Below are 14839 nucleotides of genomic sequence, written 5' to 3'. Positions count from 1 at the left end.
AACTTAAACCTAGAAAATAGGCAAAGAAGCATATACATATTTTGTTCCTTTCTCAGGTTTTCCAAATATTATATAAACTTTCCCTTTGATCTTGAACTTTTGTATGCCTCCAGAATTTAGCAGAATAACCTAATAGACATAGAAGAAGCTACTACATTTTTCTTTGTTATACACACACGTTTTTTTCCCAAAATCTGAAAGTGGATAGATGGTTCACTACTGGTGCAGAAGGAAAAGTTAACTGTACATTAAATTTTTCTGTTTACTGTTATCACAAGCAAAGCAATGGGTAGCAAAATATCGACAAGCTATGAAACCAAGTATAATCAGAGAATCTATTCAGCCTATACGAAAGAAATGAGTTTATTTTCTATATAATTCACAAAGTCAAGGCTTTTTGTCTTTTATATGAAATGTCTGATTGAGAAATAAGTATTAATCATTTAATACATCTTTTAATTAATCAATATTGAGTTGAAATTTTCAATGTAACTCTGGGTAATTAGATATAGACCATTTATAACAATAACATTATAGAAAGAAGGGAATACTAATAAAGAAACTAAATAAAGTCACCAGAGTTCTGAGATGCTTCCCAGTGTCTTATACTCATAAAATAGCAAATTTATTTCATAACGAATACAATTTATGATATTTGATTAAAGCTTCCAGCTTTGCAAAGTGAGTTGACACCAGATGTATATGTGATTATGTGTATATGTAAAATGTATTGTTTAATAGTTTTTTATTATTAATGACCAGAGTGGGGGAATTATTGTTAATTCCAAATCCACATTAATAGAGCCTTTTAAAGTGTACTTTGGCTTAATCCTTACTTGTCCCCAAGACAAATGATATTGACGAATTCCTGTGGTTTACTTAATAAAACAGGTAGAACTCCATTTATATTCATTAGGGTCTGGATTAATCATCCCATTTCTTACCTCGAGCTATGTCAGAACAGATTTTCCAGTTCATGATTTACATCTGATTTCTCACTAAATTCTAGACCTGTTGTGTTTTTTGTTTTTTTCGGTACGCGGGCCTCTCACTGCTGTGGCCTTTCCCGTTGCGGAGCACAGGCTCCGGACGCGCAGGCTCAGCGGCCATGGCTCACGGGCCCAGCCGCTCCGCGGCATGTGGGATCTTCCTGGACCGGGGCACGAACCCGTGTCCCCTGCATAGGCAGGCGGACTCTCAACCACTGCGCCACCAGGGAAGCCCTAGACCTGTTGTTTGGGATAGAAAATAAGACAGAACTTAATTTCGGTTTTGATAGGCTTTTGGAAATGCCATAGGACCTTGAACTAATTAAAAAAAAAATTTTTGTTATATCAATATTTGAACAAAATGTTAGATACACAGTAATACTTATTGGTAGCATATTTCTTGTTTTAATAGTACTTTACTGTTAAATCAAATGAAATCTGAAGGTTTTTTTTAGTCTTTACACGATACAAGGTGCTGTCCATAGTACTGAAGGAAAACAAAGAAAATGGAGATATATGCATGTGTTTAGAATAGTGTAATGAAGAAACCACAAGATTTAGTTGAAATTTGAGCCTGTTTTAGTTTTGAATTTATGATGAAACCTATTTTTAACTTCAACTTCCTCATCTATAGAATGAGGGTAATGCCAGATCTTGATGTATCTACCTCAAATGTTTGTGAAAATCAAATGAAATATATTTTGAAAATATTTTATGGATTACAGATCGTGACACTAGCCTTTCCTTAATATATTTCATAGAACATTAGCCCTGCTATGGGATCAACAGAAAAAAGTGATTCCTGGTCAAATATACTTGGGAAATGCAGCATACATTAACCATACTATAACTATTCAACTTGGAGTGGCATATTGCATATTAATTTTTACAGGCTCAACAATTTTGTTTAAGCTAGAATTCTCCAGATTTATTTAACTGAAGTCTGTTATCATATGATACCTATTAGCACTGCAAAAATTATTGTACCATAGAAAAAACTGAGGAAATTATACATTATGCAAATGTTAGTTGTGCCCTTATTATTATAGTCTAGTAGATGTAGCACTATAATTATATGAATAGCTACAGCACACAGAAGACTCTCAGTATAATAAGAGCAGTACAAATGATATCTTGCCATCTCATAGAAAGGAAATGTTAACCAAGGTTGTGAAAATCAAGTAATGCTCCAAAAGATTTGATGTAAGTATTGTAGAGGATTAGACTTAGAGTTCCCTAGAGTCTGTTCCAGCACTAAGTAAGATATTTAGGTATGTATGCATATATTTAGTTTGAACATATACATGTAGCATATGTGTATATAGATATATATATACACACACATCACCAAAACTATGGTAAATAAAAATTTTAAAACCAAAATGTAAATAACATGTTAGAGAGAGCAGAGCCTGGAAGTGAACAGAGAAGTTAGGTAGAATTCTTTTGCTTTTTTTTTGTTTTTTCTATTGTGGCTATGTTGAAATCTAAATGTTGATATGACATCTAGAAGGACATGCACGTCAGACATAGATGTCATTGAGTCTGATTATTGGATCTTGGTTTCTATCTGCATTTGGGCGGGAAGAAAGATTGGTTGTGAGTCATCCTCAGAGTTGCAGAATAAAAAAGAAAATTCAGTTCAATGTGGTACCACAGAATCTAATACACTAACATTTTCTTCCATTTTGCTATGTAAAACTTGCATTAAGACATGTTTAAAATTAATAGTACTTAAAAATATTCATTCTTACATTAGGAATATCAAGGATGGGAAAGAAAAAAGGAAGTACGTTCAGTAAAATATAAGGATAATAGCAGACTTTATACAATTGTCTACCCAATAGACATTCTCCTTCTTCATTGTTAAGAGAATGCTCTTTGTGGTCAGGAAACCACATTCATTCATGAAGCCATGGGATTCAATGAAGAGTAGTCCAGGCAACATGTGAAGAAGATAGAAGAAAAATATGGAAAGTGTCCAGGCCCTTGATGATGATGTCAAGATGCTGCATCAGAAATTAACTTAAACCACTTTATCTCTGGATTTTGAGACATAATTTATTTTACAGTTTTAAATGCATTGTGTTGGTGTTTTATTTTATGTACAGCCAAAATTATCCTAATGGGTAAAAGATTAAAGAAGAAAATATCTGTCCTTTCCCCAGGTGCTATAAAATAACTTCATTGCATTAAAATGTTTTTCTGCATTTAAAAAATTAGGGATACCTAAATTTAAGATTACACTAAAGTTAAAATATGATACTCAAAGAATAGGAAGTAAATAGCAGACAGAATATGGAAAGGGAAGCTGAGGCTGGACATTTCTAATTCTCACTCTTGCCTCCCTTATACCTCAATCTTTTCTTAAGATTTTGTCCCTGGTGGCTCTTTCTGGACTAATTTTGCATAGTTTCTCTTTAATGAGATTGATAAGCAAGTGATATATGACTAAACACTTTAACTTTCTTGAGCAAAGTAATAAATATAATATAAAGGTAAACACAATAGATGTCAGTATCCCAGCTTCCCCATACAAAAAATTAGCAAATGGCACTTACAGAATAATTGTAAGGGCAAAGTACTTATAAAAGTGCCTGTCGGATAGTGAACACCATTACATATACAACTAAAAAGCAATGTGGAATGCTGTCCTTCGCTTAGCTCATTCACAAAGTCTAAATGTATTCCAAATAATATATTATTTCTAAATCAATATGTATTGTACTCATATTATCAGAGGAAGTAATTTTCCTCATAATCATGGAGCAGTCAGTCACTGATATTACACTGAAGCAACATCTTATAATAACAACATTTATTAGCCATATAGTACATTTATTCTAAGTAGCTAGGAGCACTTAACAGCCATTACCCAATTAATCATTACAGATCCCTGTGTGGTAGGTCAGAGTTATTATCTCAGTGTTAGAGTTAACCACACTGATGTACAGAACCAGTGAGCTATTTGCTAAACCTGGATGACTGGTTCAGCGTGTATCCAGGAATAGAAGCAAAGTCCTGATTCCCTGTCAAGGATGCTGTTAAATGGACCATGCTAGTTTTGGGACTGGATATTCTTAAATTATTTCCTTCTAAATAATACGTAAGCGTATCTAATTTTAACTTTTAAAGAGGGCAAGAATACGTATACATGAACTTCTGACAGCACCTATTTTTAAGCATATATCTCCTAACCTCTTGATTTGAGATTCTTCTGATTTCTAACAACTTAGACTGCTGCTTAATTAAAATTTTAATTAACTGTAGCTACTGACAATGAGTAGAATAAGATAAATGTTAATTTTATGGTTCAATCAAATTGAAGATTAGGAAAAATATCTTACGTTTAATGTTATCATTATTATCACAAGGAATGTGCCACCAGATCTCAGATTCAGTGAATTAGTGGTTCTGCTGCCAGGGAATAGATTGTACAACGTTAAACTAGATATATTCCTTCAATGCAGAAAAGTCAGCTCAGAAGTGGATTGAAAAGAATAATGACTTGGTGAAAAGTAAATATAATATGTATATATTTATATTCCTCATTTTACTAACCACCTCTCACCTTTCTAACTTTGAACATATAACAAAAACCCTCCTAGCTCAAATTTAGTCACTTATTTAATTGAGGTCCATTATACCTACCACTTAGGTTTGTTGTGAGCTTTAAAAATTGTCAAATAAGTAAAATTGCCTAAAAGAATTAGATATTCAGCAAGTGTCAGTGAAATGGAATGTTGGAAGTCAATTGAATCAATTCAACATATTTGATTCCCCAAAATTGAGATCCTGAGAAAATCAGAACAACTTAAAGTTGTTGATTTCTTTTCACTTTTGGATATTAATGACCTCAATGAAATGTCTTCAAAACAGGCCGGGGTGTCTATTACATCCGTCCAAACCCAGCAAATAACATTTTTACCATTTTTTGGTCACACTCAGGTTTCTACCCTTATACATATGTTATTCAGCTATGTATTTCACCCATTCAGAATTTACTATAATTAGCTTTTGAAAAAAGATACTAAAAAATTCAGTAACCCAACGATTGTAATGGCAAATAAAAGCTTAGTCAGTTATTCAAATTAAACATATTTTAATAAGTAGTAAAGTTATACAACAAAAAAAATGAAACCCTCATGGGAATGTGGAAGCATTGGGGAAGAGCTGATGGAAGAGATATATTAATAAGAAGAAAGAAGGAATATTTTCAGTACCCTGGGCTCTGGAATTAAATCCCAAACATACTGTTTCCTTAATCTATGACATCAAGCAACTTAATTAACTTTTTTAGAACTCCAGTTTATTCATGTATAAAACAAAAATAACTTGAGAGAGAAACATTTGACCAAAAAGTAAAATGAGATATTACATATAAAGCAATTAACATGTGCTTAATCAGTAATATTCATTCAACAACGATTTTTTTCTCCTCCTTTCCCCTAAACCATATAATGTAGGCATAGATTCAGCCCTGAGAAAAATTGTCTATCAGGGGTATAATTTAGACTTGGGAATGCTAGATGTAAATTATTTTTCTTTCAGGTGTTATTTTCTCAGAATCAGACTTCACTGTGAGGCTTGTCAAGGTCATTGTGTTAAACAATTCTGTATGCGTTCTTGAAGTCAGAGGTCTAAACGGGCTGCATAACAGTTGGACTGAAAAGGTACTCTGCAGATCTAGTGCACACTGTCATCAGTATGGATAAGACTGTTCATTTTCAGACTCTTAGGAGGTTTGTCAACTGTAAGGAAGAACTTTGGCTCAGTAAGCGGGATAGTGTGATTGATATTTTACTATGCATGAGAGCAGAACAGAAATGAGTTCAACCTATAAAGTGTAACTTGTGTATCTATAACTCTCTCTATGTAAATACGAGGAGAAGAGGATAAAGTGAAAATGAGGAAATGTGAAAATATATGTGTGTGTATGTGTGTGTAGAGAGAAAGAACCACACACACACACACAAATAGAGACAAAGAGAAAAAACAAGAAAGTAGAATGAGATCAAGAGCCACAGAGTAACACAATAGAAAGAGCAGAGGGAGAGAGACAGAGAAAAAAGATGGACAGACATAAACATGAAGAAAGGGGAAAAGACTGAATTAGACAAGAGACATAGAGCTTGGATGGGCAAATAGATAGAGGGACAGATAAAAAGAGAGCAAATAAAATGCATCCAAAGTAACAGTCCTTTCTTTTTGTCTGACATAAAAAAGGATGGTTATTCTTCCTTAGTGGAGTGTCGTTATTGTCAATGGGAGGTCACCAGGGAAGATGTGTGCCCAACAGTAAGGACTGTTGTCTCTCTGTGGTATTTATTTGTGCAGTGTATGCCTCATGCACACATTATTTACTTTGATTATTCTTTGAAGAAATGTATTAGACCCTTTATTTTTCTGTATGATATGTATCAGACATTGTACCACATAACTCAAAGACAGTACTTGAATCATGTGCAGCACAAATAATCTGTGTCTGTATCTGGAAACTGCAAGGACAGCCAGGATGGAAAGAAGTTGAAAAGTAAAAAGCACACAAACAAAAGCTAAATTTTGCTACTTTGATTTTAGTTTTTATGGAATAAAAAGGAAACGGGAGAGAAATAAGCATGAGTATTACCGTAAATCTGTACCCATCTGTCTTTAATTGACTCTATAATAATGCATGCTAAATAAACTGTTTTGAAATTAAATGACTCCTTCCTTCAAGTAGCTCAAGATACCAAAGTTCATTAAAGATTTCTGGTGCCAGCAAAATATTTGAACAATCACTATACAAATAGAAGATACCACATTAGTCAAAGGATGAAGCTCTAACTATGAAATAGAATTCAGAAAAAATGGATCATATCAGTGGACTGAGAGGAGACTAGTAATGTAATAATGGAAGATGGGACATGAAGAGAAGAATCACATAATTTTAAATTGCCATCCATTCAAAATTAATACATAACTCCAAATATACATATTATCTCCAGGATATACACTTACAGCACTCTCATTCCATAAAGTTAAGAGTCATGATTAACCAGAACAATGATGATATTGGTGCAGAACCCACAATGAATAAAATACTTCCACCCTCCTCTGTCCGTCCTCCGCTTCCCAGCTTAGTGACATGAGAATACTCTTGCCCTTGTTCAGCTGCCATTCCTGGCAGTTATACGTGTTGGGAGGACAATGGTGACCTTTAGAAACAATGGTAAAGTATCCACTCTAATGATGGTGTTATGAAGAGAGATTGAGGAAAGTCAGTAAGGTTGAGAAAGTAAAGGTTGATGTCACCCTTTGGGTCAGATATATATTCATGTGCCAGAGAAAGCTATTAGGAATGGAATATGGATTTTTTTTTTTTTTTTGCGGTATGCGGGCCTCACCACTGTGAGCCCTCCCGGCCCCGCCCACCCCCACCATTGTGGAGCACAGGCTCCGGACGCGCAGGCTCAGCGGCCATGGCTCATGGGCCCAGCCGCTCCGCGGCATGTGGGATCTTCCCGGACCGGGGCACAAACCCGTGTCCCCTGCATTGGCAGGCGGACTCTCAACCACTGCGCCACCAGGGAAGCCCTGGAATATGGATTTTTAAAGCTTAACTTTCATGTCATTAATGAAACCAGACACAGAGGAGTCATATACAGAATACTTTATAAAAGGAAATATCCAAACCTATATAAAATGAGAAAATCTAGTTTTCATCATGATGTCATTACCTGTTAATAGCTCTATACATTTATAGTATTTATATGTTCCAAAGTAGAATTAAAGATTTAAATTGTGTCATTTAAAAATATTGCCATGTTTTATTTTCTTATGGTAGATCCCAGACCTGCAGAAGAGAAATGGGGCATGCCAAAGCCACTGAGTCTGAAGAGCAATATATTTGAAGAACTTGTCATGATAAACAAAAATCAAAGCTTTTAAAGTTATAGCTCCCCAGAGTAGGAACAAGCCAAGGACACCAATACCATTACCACTGTCAAAATCTGTCCATGGCATTAAACTTTTCAATCCACTTTGGTTTGGCAGTGTAAAGTTATTCTGGTTCCTTGAGGTATCTTTATTTCAGCAAGGCATTGGCTCCCCATGAGTAATTTACTTGATTGGCATTTATAGATTCTGCTGCTTAAAATCATTCATGTGACCAGCAACCCTCAGAATATAAACGGAGAGATTTTAACACATTGTCCCACAAACCACATGCATTCCCGTATGCATTTTCTCCTGGTAATTGAAATGGGTCTAATCTAAACAAATTGAGGTTTCTCTTTTCTCATCCATATGTATGTCTCATGCCATTAATGGTGTAGGACTACAAAGGGTGAATGATGATTTCTTTAGACTAGTTGATTATTCTCAGTTGAAAATCACTTATTTTCCTTCCAAAATATTTCCATATAAAACACAAGGATTGAAGATCAACAATTCAAGTTTCTTCTGAACCTCAAGATATTTAGACAGCATTACTTGTCAGTTAAAAGATTTCTTAGATTTGATTCAAGTTGTCTTTTACAGTCATTCATTTACTTTTTAAACATGTAAAACCTGTCCTTTTTCTTCAGGATGCAATCATTTGTAAGAGATTTTTCAAATATAAATATTGATTTTAAAATGTACCTGAAATATAATACATTAAAGCAGCAACATTTCTATAAAATGAAGCTCTTTGGGAAGAGATATGGGAACATATGTATATGTATAGCTGATGCACTTTGTTATAAAGCAGAAACTAACACACCATTGTAAAGCAATTATACCCCAATAAAGATGTTAAAAAAATGAAGCTCTTCTATATAATTATTTTATAGTCATGTTTTACTATATTTTATACCTGTCAAAATATTTTAAAATTATGTGTATTTTGTGTAATTTAGCAAAATTGTGCAATGTAAGGACTTGACAGTGCATAATTGTAAAAATGGTTGTTTTCCAGAGTTATTGCTTAACCTACTCTTTAAATATTTTGAGCAAAATACTTGAATGATCTTAATTTGGTTTTTTGCTTCCTAAAAATTTAGAAAGAGAAAATGTTTTTTAAATGAACGGTATTCTGGGAAAAGTTATCCCCTGAACGGACTATCAAGCAGTGTGATACAAGCATGATGAAAAACATTATCTTCTATTCAAGGGATGACCAGATACCCAATTAAAATGAGCAGGCACATCATTCCTGGTGCAGTCATGTATTCATTCAGAAATATTTAGCATCTACTATATACCAGGTCCTCTTCTTGGTGTTTGGGATTCATCAGTGAACAAAAGAGATAAAAATCCTTGCCCTTTTGAGATTTGCATTCTAGCAAAGTAAGACAAGAAATAGTCATTAATAATAAAAAACAGTGATAATTGGTAAGGAAAAGAAGTAAAACATAGTAAGGAGGAAGACCACAAATAGTTGAAGTGTGTGTATGTGTGCGTGTGAATGGTGGAGAGAGTAGGTAATTGCAGTTATAAGTAGGTTAATCAAGGATCCACACATTGAGAAAGTGAGAATTCAGCTAAGACTTAAAGGAAGTAAAGGAATTGTCCTTGTGTTTATCTATGAGAAAAGCAGCAGAAACATTCCTGACAAATGTGGATTTGTGGGCAACATCCAATCCAAGAGGCTAGGGTGGCTGCAACGGAGAAAGTAAATGGGAGATTAATAAAGTGTGAGTTTAGAGAACTAACAAAAACTGATCACATGGGGCCTTTGGGACCATTGTCAGGAATTTGACTCTCCTGAGAGAAATGTCAGGTCATTGCAGAGTGATGAACAAAGAAATGACATCATTAGACCAGTATTCTGACCAGTCCCTTTGTCTGCTGTGTTGAGAATAGAATGTGGGATGGGGAAGACGTAGTGAAAGCAGATATATTGTTGTGAGGTGAGACATAAATGTTTACACAGCAAGTCTTCTGTGAATTAATTCCCTTTACCCAGGCAATGCTCCTGGGGAAGAAACAAATTCAGTGAGAAGGCTGATCTACTATTAAACATGGCAATGATAGACCTCCTGGCAGTTAAAATAAATGGTTTGTTCTAGGAGGACAGCCCTTACTATGGAAAGTTTTGGCAGGATTTTTTCCTTCTTGTATGATTGCTTTTGGTAAACAAACCTGGAATCTATAGATTTATGGGATATTGTGTCCTGGATAATATAATGTGAATTATACAATGATAGAGTATGAAATGGGGATGTTCCATAATCTAAATGGCTCTTTCTGTGTGTGTGAAGTGACCAAATATTTCATTAGGAAGCTCATCTATTTCATAGAACAAACACATTTGATTAGATGAAAAAGTAACATAAGGAGTCACACTAGGGGTCGTAGAATTCTCCCAGCTTCACCTGTATCTTTTGTATTTGTAACCTTGAAGTTACTAATAAAGTTGACACTAAATCAAATCTCTACCTCATGGACTATCTCATTTGACAAGCTAATTCTGGGTGTTGTTGCAGATGGCAGTAATCCAGGCAAGAAACACTGGTGGCTTATGTCCAGCAATAGCAACAAAGGTGATGAAAATTTTCAAATTATGAATATTTTGGGTAGTATTCCTCTAATGGAATGGTTGTAGATTGCAAAATAAAGAGAAGATTCAAGAATGACTTCAAATTTTTGGTCTCATATTTTTTTCATGGAGGGTGGAGGAACAGAATTCAGCTTTGGATACAAGTTTGAGACACATATAGACAGTCAAGTGGTGTAGGTTGAGTAGGAAATTAATACTTGAGTCTCTGTACCATTTACATGAAATGTACAGGACTGGAGGAAGGTCTGGGATGGAATTGTATATTTGAGAGTCATCATCATACTGAGGATATTTAAAGTCTTGAGACTAGAGGAGAAATCCAATTAAATATATGTAAACAGAGTAAATAAGAAGACCGAGGACATAGCCCTTAGATATGACATTAAAAGGTCAAAGTGAAGAGGAGGAACCAACAAAGGTGACTGTCAAGGAGCAACCTCTGTGGTAAGATGAAGAGAATGTGATGTATTGAAAGCCATGTAAGAGAGAAGGAAGTATTAAGCCTTGTCAGATGTGGATCAGAATTGGACCATGTGATTTTGATAAGAGCAGTTTCATGGAAGGTGAATCCCCCATTCTATGAGAAAAATAAATGTTTTCATTAATCAGACATAATAATTCAGCTAGTCTGCACGATGTTTTTTTAAGGAACAAATAAGGGTACTCCTCCGCCCTCCATGAAAAAAATGTCAGACCAAAAAGTTTGAAGTCATTCTTGAATCTTCTCTTTATTTTGCAATCTGCACCCATTAGTGGAATACTACCCCAGATATTCATAATTTGTTATTAATTATGCTTACAAAATGCATACTCTCTTTTCAGTATTTTAGTATGTTAAGCTTCCAAAGTTGACCTGTTATTTTTTTCATAAGGACTCTTACATCACCTAAAATCCCTGTCCTTAATCCCTGTCCCTAGGAGGAATGGTATGTGCAAGACAGATACCTAGTAACAAATCATCTGAAAGAGAAAGAAGCTATTGGTGCACTCCCACTCAACAAGGCCCGAGGAGAGAAGGGACAAGATAGGATATATTGACAATGGTACATAAAGAATAAAATAAAAGATAAAGAAAATACTGCTTTCCAAAAATAAATACGGTAGTTTATTATTCAACTACCTCCATGATGAAAATGACTAATTTCTATGATAAAACTTATTAAGGTAATGAGGATATGCCTACGATTATACACACTTGTGCTGAGAAAACCTCATTATTTTAATCAGAAAATGGTGCATAGGTGTAATTTTCTTGAAAATCTTTGTTTTTAATACAGCAGCATTTTTCAACAGGTGAATAGATAAAGAAGATGTGACACATATATACAATGGAATATTACTCAGCCATAAAAAGAAACGAAATTGAGTTATTTGTAGTGAGGTGGATGGACCTAGAGTCTTTCATACAGAGTGAAGTAAGTCAGAAGGAGAAAAACAAATACCATATGCTAACACATACATATGGAATCTAAAAAAAAAAAAAAAAAAAAAAAAAAGGGTTTCTGAAGAACCTAGGGGCAGGACAGAAATAAAGACAGAGATGTAGAGATAGGGGCAGGACAGAAATAAAGACAGAGATGTAGAGAATGGACTTGAGGACATGGGGAGGGGGAAGGGTAAGCTGGGATCAAGTGAGAGAGTGGCATGGACATATATACACTACCAAATGTAAAATAGATAGCTAGTGGGAAGCAGCTGCATAGCACAGGGAGATCAGCTCGGTACTTTGTGACCACCTAGAGGGGTGGCATAGGGAGGGTGGGAGGGAGACGCAAGAGGGAGGAGATATGGAGATATATGTATAAAGCAGAAACTAACACACCATTGTAAAGCAATTATACTCCAATAAAGATGTTAAAAAAAATTGCTGCTGCTAAAAAATTTACTCTGGGAAACCTATGGATCTTTTAGGGAATCTGTATGTTCAAAAGCCTAGGGAAACCAGTGCTAGCAATATAACTGAACAAATTTTTAAATAATGCTATATCCTTCTACATGCAAACTTTAAAATACTACAAGTAAAGCTATTATTGAATCACACATTTTCAAAACTGAGGGGGCGCCATTATAAATCCTGCCCTTTTTATTTTTATGTAGCAATAGTACATTAGATAATAAAAATGATGACTAGTGCTAATTTGTCAATATGTAGTGAATCAAGCAGTTGTTTAAATGTATCAGAACATCTGTGAGCAACTGTGCTTGTGCTTATGCTTTTATTTTAACATGCATTGTGATCATGCAAAAAAAAAAAAAAGTATACCCTGTAATGATGATATTAAAATTGAATGTACAAGGGCCAGTGCTGGAAAACAATGAAAAAAAGCACAAAAACCCACCACATGGAGTGCAGCAGACACTTGATTTAGAAATACTCTAAATAAAGCCAAATTATCACCGTAATATTTCTAAAGAACACACCTACTCAGCTTTTTATTTGCATCTGTGGAAAAATTAATCTTTCATTGTGTGAGTGCGAGGTTTTCATGAATGGATCCTTCAGTGAAAGGCAACCGTACCAACCTCAGAATGGTTTTCTGTAGATTAATCAAAAATGCATTGCATCACTTAACATGGCATCTGACTTGTGATAAGTGCTCAGTAAATATTATCTATTTTATTATATGCAAAGATAATGGGGGAATTATGCATGAAAGAAATAGGTAACAACATTTTTTCCTCTCCAAATCGTGCCAATGACCAACACTCTGCCAGGGCACTTTTGTAAGATACAGTAGGCTGCTTCCAGGAATCACAGCTTAGGCCAGGGTTATTAGTATTCAAGTTCAGTGGTATTAAATAGACTTTTCTGGGTTAATGTAGGTCCCTAAATAACACAGTCTTTTTTCAAAAGGAGATTTAGCCCAAATTGTAAAGAAAAAAACTATGAAATGGATATACAGAACCCATTATAAATAGTTGTCTCCCTCTATTTTATGTCAGACCCAAAATACTGGGTTTGAATACAATACAGTGAGTTTTAATAGTATATTTCATCTACACCTAGACATTATTTTCCATGAAAGCAAGATGAACACTAATATGTTTGAGTCTCATTATAATCTTTATCCCAGAGAGAAAACATTGGAATATAGTGGATTTTTAAAAATTAATTAATTAATTAAATTTATTTGGCTGCATTGGGTCTTTGTTGCTGCGCATGGGCTTTCTTTAGTTGTGGCGAGCAGAGGCTACTCTTCGTTGCGGTGCACGGGCTTCTCACTAAGGTGGCTTCTCTTGTTGTGGAGCACGGGCTCTAGGTGCACGGGCTTCAGTAGTTGTGGCATGTGGGTTCAGTAGCTGTGGCTTGCGGGCTCTAGAGCGCAGGCTCAGTAGTTGTGGCACACAGGCTTAGTTGCTCTGCGGCATGTGGGATCTTCCCAGACCAGGGCTCGAACCCGTGTCCCCTGCCTTGGCAGGCAGATTCTTAATTGCTGTGCCACCAGGGAAGTCCATGAAATACAGTGGATTTTAGACTCCATGTCAGATATTTATTTTCAGATATTTATTTAGATTGGCATCCAAATAGACTCATGTTTAACAGTGAGATTCAAATAGCTATACAAAAGATATAATAATTAATGCTATTGCATTTTTTGATTCAAAAATATTTCAGCATTTCCTTCTTGGTTTCTATTTATTTTTAAACTAAACTTACTGCACAAACTAGAAAAAACATATTCCAGATATTATTATTATATAATAACATAAACATTTATTTGAGATTTAGACATAAATTTTAAACGGCAGATTAAATATAGGGGAATTTTTTCCAGATTTATAAGAAGTACCGTAAATACCCTTCCCTCTTGTATATTTGTTGGCAAATGATCTGTATATCTATCTTGAGATCATATTTCACCAATGACCTTGATGGAACACTTCAATTTTATTTGGTGAATGTCAGGTCAGATGCATCATATATGCCTCCGTGTATGTTACTTTCATTTCCTGGTGTATGTGTAGGTTTGCAGATCTATGAGAAAATATTATCATTGTATGATACTCTTGCACCGTAGGAACACCTACAAAATTACTCTTCTCAGCTGAGACATAATGAGCTCCTCTTTATGACCAGGTTCAATCTTCCTTCCTCATAGAACAGGTAGAAGGAAAGAGAGAAATTGCTCAAGGTGCAAATTACGTGGACTCCTGTGACCCAAGTGAACTAGACCTTACAAACTGCCTGTTAGGGAGATGTAAATTTCTTAGAAGCAACTAGATCATTTGACTCAAAGGGAGTTATTGATTTTTCTGCAGTGTTTCCCATGTAGAAATAAAAGACAAGTTTGTGAAGTGGATGCTTTCTACTCTTCCTTCTGTTAAA

This window comes from Delphinapterus leucas, chromosome 3, assembly GCF_059928025.1.
Source record: "Delphinapterus leucas isolate spDelLeu-1000000601 "Yukka" chromosome 3, BTC_Dleu_Yukka2, whole genome shotgun sequence".
Lineage (NCBI taxonomy): Eukaryota > Metazoa > Chordata > Mammalia > Artiodactyla > Monodontidae > Delphinapterus > Delphinapterus leucas.
This window is presented reverse-complemented; position numbering follows the sequence as displayed.